The sequence below is a fragment of the Pezoporus occidentalis genome, unplaced genomic scaffold, assembly GCF_034315485.1.
Source record: "Pezoporus occidentalis ecotype Australia unplaced genomic scaffold, CSIRO_AGI_Poc_V1 ctg8, whole genome shotgun sequence".
NCBI classification, from domain to species: Eukaryota; Metazoa; Chordata; class Aves; order Psittaciformes; family Psittacidae; genus Pezoporus; species Pezoporus occidentalis.
The window spans coordinates 2,734,321-2,743,332 of record NW_026916158.1 but is presented as its reverse complement, the minus strand read 5'-3'; positions in this window follow the sequence as shown (position 1 = coordinate 2,743,332).

The window sequence follows — 9,012 nt, the reverse complement described above, 5'->3', positions numbered from 1 at the left end:
CGGCCAGGGTGCAGGACACGGCGGCTTGCCGCACACACGTGTGAGCACAGCCACACATGCTCGCAGGCTCCCACACAGCTTGGGTTTCATGTCAGCCAAGGCAGAGCAGGGGAGAAAACAGAGGTCCTTTTCCTTTTTCATTTTCCAGCTGGCAAACTGCATCTGCAAGTGCAGGAACTGCAGAAAACCCTACCCCGCAGAACGGGGCGGTGCAGGGAAGGTGGCCAGAGCCCCTGGGGTCTGGGCTGGCTGATACCCCGCAGCCAAAGCTGCTGCTCAGGGTCTCAGCCCTGGCTGGACACATGCTTCCAGCCACGTGCAGGTCCTGGTGTGTGTGTGCACTTCACACACTGTGCTCTGCCTTTACGAGCCCTCCCAGCCCCTCCTGCAGCCCCCACAGGCCCAGCACTGCCTGCCATGCCAGGGGGCTGATGGCAGATTAGCACAGAGCCCTGCCCTATGGGTTTCTGTGCATCCCTCTGGCCAAACAGCAGTGATGGATGGTGCCACCCTCTCGCCAACCTGGTTTAAAGACTCTTTACCCCCACTGTGACCTTGGTGAGCACTGAAAACCTTTTTTTCCTGCCCTTTCCCTGCCTGTCCTCACAGGCAGAGCAAGCATGAGAGTGGCTGGACCCCCAGAGAGCAGGGAGGCTGCCCAGCCCCTGCACAATGGCAGACACGCGCCTCAGTGCTGCAGACCCCACGCTGAGCAAGCTGGGGCACTGTTCAGTTCACAGACTGGGGCAGTTGTTCCCCATGGGCTGCCTCGGGCCTCTGGCACAGCCCCAGCTCACAGGGCAGGATGACCGGGTCACAGGACCACAGCAGGGCTCAGCATTACTCTGGTGCAGGCTGTGGCGCCGGGCTCAGATTGGCTTCTGAGATTGCTGCATGGATCGCTGCTCTGATGTGTAGGAGCCACACTGCAGCACTGGGGCATGGCATGGACTGGAGCTTGCCATGCAGGTGTGCAGGGTGCTCCTGACCTCTGCTCACTGCTGCTGCTGGAACAGTTTCCTGCATCCTGGCATCTTCCATCAAACAGCAGTTGCTTCAGCAAGGTGCATTCACCCTGTGCAAGTGAAACAAAACACAGCAGGCTGGTAGATGCCCAGGCTCAGCCTGGGTGGTCTCCCATCCCTTCTGGCCTTAACCCTGTGGGTCCTGTAAAGGGCAGCAAGGAAAGGGACAGGCAGTGAAACGTGCCCTGCTCACACAGGAGAGGACCGCTGCACCAGCCAAGGGCAGCGCACAGCATTTTCTGCTCCTGTATGCAGCAGGGACTCATTAGCTCAGGGCTGGCTGTGCCTACTTTATTCTCTGGAAGCTTTTGTTCCCTTACAGAAACTTAGTCTCTCTCTCCCTCGCTCTTAGCCCCTTTTAATATTAAGGTCAATAGGTTGACGATTAAGCAGGAAAAGGGCATGAAGAATCAACCAAATTAAATCTTGTGTGCAAACAGGTGGGTGTGAAATTTCAATCAATGGCTGGTGTTAGCAGGGACCTCCGGGATCCCGATTTCCCAGGGGAAGACTGGGCAGCCCCAGGGGGATTTGGGTACAAAAACTCCAGACATGGGAGAATAGAAAAAAGTCTTCTCAAAAACCAATATTGACAAGGTCCCTGTGTTTGCACCCCGGCTTTCCCCGGCAGCACAAAGGGAGATGATTATCCCGGGTCCTGTGGGGAGGGGATGACGGGAGCTCAAAGGTGAGCCGCCCCCCCCCCGGCTCCCCTGGCCCCAGCCCCTCTGCTTAATCCCCCTCTCGCCCAAGCTTTGAAGTCGCCAGAGGTTGAATATGGGATGTAAATCACGTTAGCCGCAGTGTGTGATCACAACGCCCCTGCGTGACAATGCCGTGCTTCCCCAGCACCTGGGCATCCCGCCGAGCCCTGGCCAGCACCGTGCTATAAACAGCCCCAATGTATGGAGGAAAGCAGGGACCGAGGGTGGGCTGCAGCGGGGGGTACCCATTGCCTTGTGCTCTCTCACAGAGCCAGGAGCTGCGGTGGGCACTGCTCATCCCAGCGGCCGCGGGGCTGCCGATAGCAGGAGGCTCATCCCTGGGATTAATTAGCAAAGGCTGCGGCTGCAGAGCAATGTAAAACACGAGCTAGGGCGTTGGTTACCAGGGCTGTCCCACAGCGTTGCACATCTTGTAAGCATTAGCATCACGTAAGAGGAGCCTGCACAGAAGGACGTGGGGTTTATTGGGTTGTAAACTGCGTTGTTCCCATTACAGTAACGACATTGCTGGTGAAGAAATGTGCCTTTCGCACACGAGGCTTGGGAACCAGGTGTGCTGGAAGGAAACATAGCAGGGTTGTTTGGAGGCCCTGCTGTCACCATTGGGATAACAGAGAGCGAGAAACAAAGCAGGCGTGGGAGAAACCACGAGGAGGCACCAAGAAGATACTAGCACTACCCACAGGGCTGCTGTACCTTTCAGCCCTTTGCATTTATCTTCCCCAGACACAGATCGCGGGTGCTCAGCTCCTCTGCACCCAACATGGGACTGCACACTGTGCCTGCTGCCTCGGGAGTTCAGTGCTGGGGTGTGAGGGGTGTCACGGAGACAGCAAGCATTTGCCAGCTCCTTGGCAATGTTTTGATGACCTTTGCTCTGCCTTGCTCCAGCACTTGCACTGCTTCCAGAGGCACCTGGGAAGATGTGACACATGAGATTTGCTGCCAAGCATAGAACAAGGGCACTGCTGCCCAAGAGAGCATCCCTGAGCACCAAGGAAAAATCTCCCGTGCTTAGTTTTCCTTTAGCCAAGGAATCAGCCTCCAAAAAATTATGATACTGGACCCGAATGATCAACCAATTTCCCTTTTTCCCACTACCAAAAATGCATTGCTTCTCTGCAGTCAGCAAGTTGGCTGGTTTGATTCTTTTTTTATCCTTTCACACCCAAACCTTGACTGATTGTCCAAGACCAGCACCAGAGCTTATCTGCCACAGTCATCCTGCTGCACAGGTCTGGATGAACTGCATTACAGGTATGTCTCCACCAGCCTGGCTCCAAATGCTGCTGGGTTCACCCTGGTGCTGCCACCTGCCTTGGTGGCCCCAGCAGACCTTCCCAAGCAGTGCCTGGTAGGAAATGCAAGACCTGTCATCCCCGTCATGTGCTGAATGACAGAGAGGAGCTGGGTGATGCCATGGATCTGAACCACATGGCATTGATGTGACCACATGTACTCACTAACAGGAGCCAGGCCCAGGTACCAGCCCAGCTCACCCTCAGGCTCCCCTTCACTCCTCTGCAGCTGGAGGGGCTGCTTCATGGCTGCCCACTGCTGCAGTGCCTGAGCACAGGGCACTGGCGGTCAGAAAATAGCTTCCTTTGAAGCTTTTTCTCTTGATTCTTAATTGGGAGACTGGATGATTTTTTACTTCCCCCCCCAGCAAAATATGTTGTTATTGTGGAAAATATCTGCTCTCCACAGAAAATGCCTTGCATTCACTGTACACATTGTAGGCCATACCAGAAAACATCCAATGTGCTTCCAAAACCACTGGGGCATTTCTTTTCCTATTAGAGTGGAATTTTCTTCAGGAAACAAGTTTTACCTAGTTTGCACTGACATTTGCCACAGCAGAAAGCAAGCAGCCCCGTCCCCATATCACTCCCACATCTTTGGGAGGTGGCATCGTAGGGGCACCCTGGCATGACCAAGCACCCAAACCTGCAGCACAAACCCTGGCTTCAGCCCAAGCTTTGACCCGAGTCCCATATGCCACCAAGCACCAACAGCCAGCATCCCCCAATGCTGTCCCAGGAGTAAACCATGGCTCCTTAGGCAAGATGATACCTATTTGAGAAACACAGAGAAAAATACATCATTTTAGTCCTGTCAACAGCTCCCCAGTGCCATGCATGAGCCCACCAGCCTCCCAGGGTCATGCTGGCTCAAGGACAGTTACGGAGATGCCCTTTTCTGCCCCACTTCATGAGCTGCCCAATACTGCAGCACTGCTCTTTGTCCCAGGTTGGAAGAAAGGTGTGAAATTTAGTGTGGAATAGCAATGTTTGACTGTTAGATCTGGAAAAGTGACCTGATATTATCACCTCACCTTCTGCCGGTATCGCTGGTATTTCACAGTGCTGGTATTTCAACACTACCCAAGACAAACATCTAATACATTTAACATTAGCCAGTACAGCTGTACAGCATCAATGCTAACTGGAAGTTTAAAAAGCTAAGTCAAAACCAAACACTGCATTTAGCAGTGTTAGCAATTTAGCATTTTCCATGATTGTGATATTAAAGACAATTAAAAAAAAACCCAAACAAACACAAAAAAACAAACCAACCAAACCACAAACCGAAAACCCTGCAAAATTTCACTTGTATCTTTAAAATTCATCTGTGATTAGCATAGATATCAGGATGGTGATTACAGCAACTGCACCCATCGGTTTTCCTGCTGTGACCGTGGAACAAGGTAGGAAGCACCTGAGACGACTGTCACGGTCCCTCCACAACAGCTCTGGCTGGGCCTGAATCTGACAGCCCAGGACTTAAACTCTGTCTGGCTCAGGAGCAGCTGCACCCTTTCCATTTGGAGACTGTTCCTTAACACTGTTCCCACATCAAAGCCTCTGGGGACAGTAAATACAACCATGTGTGTGCCTCCCCACCTGAAGCACGCTTTGTTTACTAACTCATCAAGTGTTTATTTATAGGTTCAAACCCAAGGTGGCTCACCTCTCACACTGGAGAGCACAGACGCTCACTAGTCAAGAGCTGGCTTCACGGGCAACAACGGTGGTGGAGATGCTGTTGTGCTGGGCGGCTTGGCCGGCCAGGAACAACCATATTCTCAATTTCTTTCTCTTTTTCTTCCAAGCAGACTTCTGAGAAAACATCTGCTGTGCCTCAAGCCCGCACTGGAGCCGAGGACCAAAATAAAGGACTTTTGTCTTTTTATTAAGCATTTTAGCAAACGTGACTATTACATTCATATTATATTTCCCTGTTTTGTACAAACATGTTTAAGTCAGCACTAAGAGGATTACCTTTATGGCACACCAATCTCTGCTCAAATGGGCTGACTAAAGAAACTCTTGTTAAACAGTATTTTCTCTAATGCCTGTTGCTTTTCTTCCTTGCTTTAGTACTCAGACATCTATCCAGGCTTCCTAAATCCACCCTCCTCATAAGCTTTCAGATCAAGACTCTTCCCCCCTCAACCCCCCTCCGCACCCTTTAATACAGCTGAAGATGAACATTAGTGCTTGGTTCAACTGCACTGGAAAGGGAAAGGGCAGATTCATCAAAATCTTTATACCTCCATAGAAAAATGTAGCCTTTTGCCTTTCCTCGAGTGAATGCCTTTTCTAGAGGGTATTCATTAGGGGTTTGGTCTGTTTTTGCAGACAGCTCCACAGATGTTGACATTTTTTTTCTTCGCTGGGTTAAGACGCCTTCTATAGGCTTTCAGTCTTCATTTGTTACTTCTTTATTATCCAAGAGGGGTTTTTCTTTCTCCTTTTTTTTTTTTCTTCTTTTTTTTTTCTCTTTTTTCCCTTTCTTCCCAAGGAGTTGACTCGGTTCTCTGAAGAGAGCAGTGGTAGTCAGCCTCATTATTATCTTGGGCCCTTTTTCATCACCCCGGCAGGCTGGCCGGGGCCGCAGGGCCATTGTGGCAGAGCAGCAGGTAGCTGTGGCACGGCGGGGTCAGCGCTCCGGCCGGCACAGCGCCTTTGTGCGCCTGCCTCGTGCTGCCAGCTCTGTTTGTCCGGTGGTGGGAAAGGTCAGGAGCATGCTGATGCTCCATACCTGAGGTTTTGTCTCTGGCCGCTGCTGAGAGCTTATGGAAATAAGCTGTTGGAAAGCAATCGCTGCACCCAGAGTGGAAGCAGAGTGAAAGGGTGGAGGTGTGCTGGTGTTAGCGGAGCTGCCTAGTCCATCAGACACATTGCATCTTGGCCAGAGCTGCCGCATGCTGCCTGGGAAGCCACAGGCTTGCCATGGTCCAAAAGCCTCTCTACCATCACCTTTACACATTGAGACAGCTGTTTCCCACAGCAAACTTTGCAAAGAGAGCAATTTGGCTTGGCATGAAGGATGAAAGCATAATACAGGCAGCACCCTACACTGGTGTTCCCATTTTCGACACCAAACACACCACATTTTGCCCGGGACCCATCACTTGTGCCTGCAGACATACGCCAACCGAATAGTCCATCCTAGTGTCCAATATTCCATCCAGCTGTGCAAATACCCCTACTTCAGCTCCTACAGAAAATTTATTGTGGATCTAGAGATTTTTCCTCCAGAAATATTGCTGGGACAGACATGGACACTGTCAGAGGTATTGTGACTCAAGTGGTGCTTCAGGACCTGCCACAACAGGTATGGGCTCCAGCTTATTCACAGCTGGGCTCATTGTGTCACCATGAATTATTCTGGGCAAAAGGAAAGCCCTTCTTCTCCTCCCAGGAGCCCTCCTGGCCTGTTCCCACACTGCCCAGACTCACCAGCCCAACAACCAGCATGAGGCTCCCCAGCCACAGTGTGAGCTGACAGGTACCTTTATCCTGTCAACCAGCAGAGTTTCAGCATCCCGCTGGCAGGAATTTGTCTGCAAATTTTTCCCCATTAAAAGCAGCTGAGGTGGTCATTTGATTACGGCTGGGGCAGTGAGGTGGAGAGACAGGACAGCTCCCAGAGAGCTGTGCTCCCAGCCCTTAATCTCTCCTTCCCAGTCTGATGATTTAATGCCTTAGTGGGCCACATCCGCTCCAGCCATGGGGCAGTGCGTGGGCATTAAGGGTGATGTGATCATGACCCCTATTATCACTTGCCATCTAAATAGTGCTGGCTGTGGTTGGGAAGGAAGGAACCTGGCCAGCAGGCACAGCTCCCTTGCAGATGCCACTGTCCAGCTGAAGGTGGTCCAGGAGTGGAGCAGCTCACCCCTGTCAGCTGCAGTCCTGTGTCGCAGCCGGGGACACTGAGCTCACTGGCTGGAGTCTAGATGGGAATATTGATGGGGACACTGAAAGCCGTCACTTTCAGTCCCCGTCAGAATGCTAAAAGCTCCTGCAATTTTCCCTTTTTATCACAGCTTTAGCAGGAGAGCTCACATTAGCTTTGCACGTCATCCTTGGGGAAATAGCACTGGTAGATGTGTGAGATCAGGCATGTGGATTTTCTTTTCATCACTTATGCTGGAGAAGCCTTCCACTCCTAAAAGCATGAGAATGAGCCAGCTCTTGCAGCCTGCTAGTGGGTCATAGCTGGATTTCACACACCTTGCCTGGGGCAGGGCAGGATCTGGCCCAGAACAGCACTTTCCCTGGGGCTGTACTCCCCATTTCCCCCTGCACAGGGATGGGTCCTCTCCCAGCAAATTCCCAGCACAACCACAAGCCGAAAGTCGCTTTTCCATAGAAGAGACTCTCTGTGCCTGTCCTTTCTTACTCCAGTCTGTTTGTGTTGGCCATTGTGGCCCCCTGAGCGTGCCGCATGCTGAGTTGTGCAGTCTGGCTGGCACTCACATCAGCATCAGGGATGTAAAGGAGTTCCAGGCGCGGGATCCGCAGCAGCCTTCACATAGACACTGCAAGCGCTGAGGTTTATAACCCAGAAAATGCAGGCTCTGAAGGGCTCTATCTGGCGGGGCAGGAGGCGTGCCGCCCTGCCCAGAGCCACTTTTATGCCATTGTGCCTTTTCAGCGCTGCATTAAGGCAGCCAAAGAAGGGGGATTTTTAATGGTTCCAGGGGAACAAAGCGGGAACATTAGGCCCAACTTCATTACAGAATCATCTGAAACGCTTGAGGAACGTTTCCCACTAATTATCATAAATAGCCGAAAAAAATCTTTCCCTCCCAAAGCAGGTCCCAGCTGCCCCTCTGTGTTTTCTCACCTCCACTTCCAATAGCCTGACCCTACCCTCACACAAAGGGGAGACACCATCTCTGCACACACACACCCCCCCCACACCCCACCCGCCCGCTCTCATGGGCTCTAAAGAAATACAAACAGGCAGCAGATTAATAGCACTTGTTTGCACCTTAAACAAACAGGCAACTTCCGCCCCTCTGCGCTCTCCCCGTGCCCAAGGAAGGATGCACCAGCTGGTTTTTCTTGCCCTTGCTCTCGTGCCCTGCCCATATCCTGGATAAAAGCATGGGCAGCACCAGGCATGAGGCAGGCAGACCAAGGATAAGAATGCTGGGAGTGCCAGCCCTGCACCCCTTTGAGCTCTATCCCCTCTGCCCGCTGCCCTCTTGCTGCCCCAGCTGCCCTGGAGGTCAGGCCCCTGCCCCAGTGGGACATGACTGCAGCCCTTTTGCAAGAGGGCTGGGAGATGCCAAGGCCAAAGCAGATGAATGAATGTCTCAGTTCAGCTCCTTCTCTATGAGGCTTGCAGGGTTTCACAGCAAGGGGCAGCCTCACACGGCTGTGTGGATACCATGAGTGGGCACAAGAGGGATGATGTGGGTGAAGGACGGAGAGGGAGAGAGACCACCCAGAGGACACACAAAGGAGTGGTGCTGGTGTTCAAAACCATCACCAGCATTGGGAGGGCACAGCAGCAACACTAAGCAATGACTGCCAGCCCATGGTCATCTCTGTCAAGCACAATAGGAGATGGATGAATGGATGGATGCTGGACATACCATAGCTATTCGGCTGGTCCTTAGGCTGGTACTGATCCCAGCAGATACAACTGCTTCTGCCAGGGACTGCCCCAGCTTGGGTCCTCACGCTGCAGGTCCTGTGTGGCACATCTCACCTCTCCAGGCAGTACTGCTCCTATGGGAGCTGGTGCCAAATCAGTCCTACCTGACCCTGCCCACAGCACACAGAGCAGCCAGCCCCCAGCCCCAAACTCCGCTGGGGCACGGAGTCACAGGAGACATGGGGGCTTAAACCACACAAACAGCTGGTGAGATGCCACTCTTGGCACAGGCATGGTACGGCACGTGTTTGGGGTCAGCACAGGAGGCAGGCACCCGGGTGGAAGCTGTGGCAGCATGGCTGTGG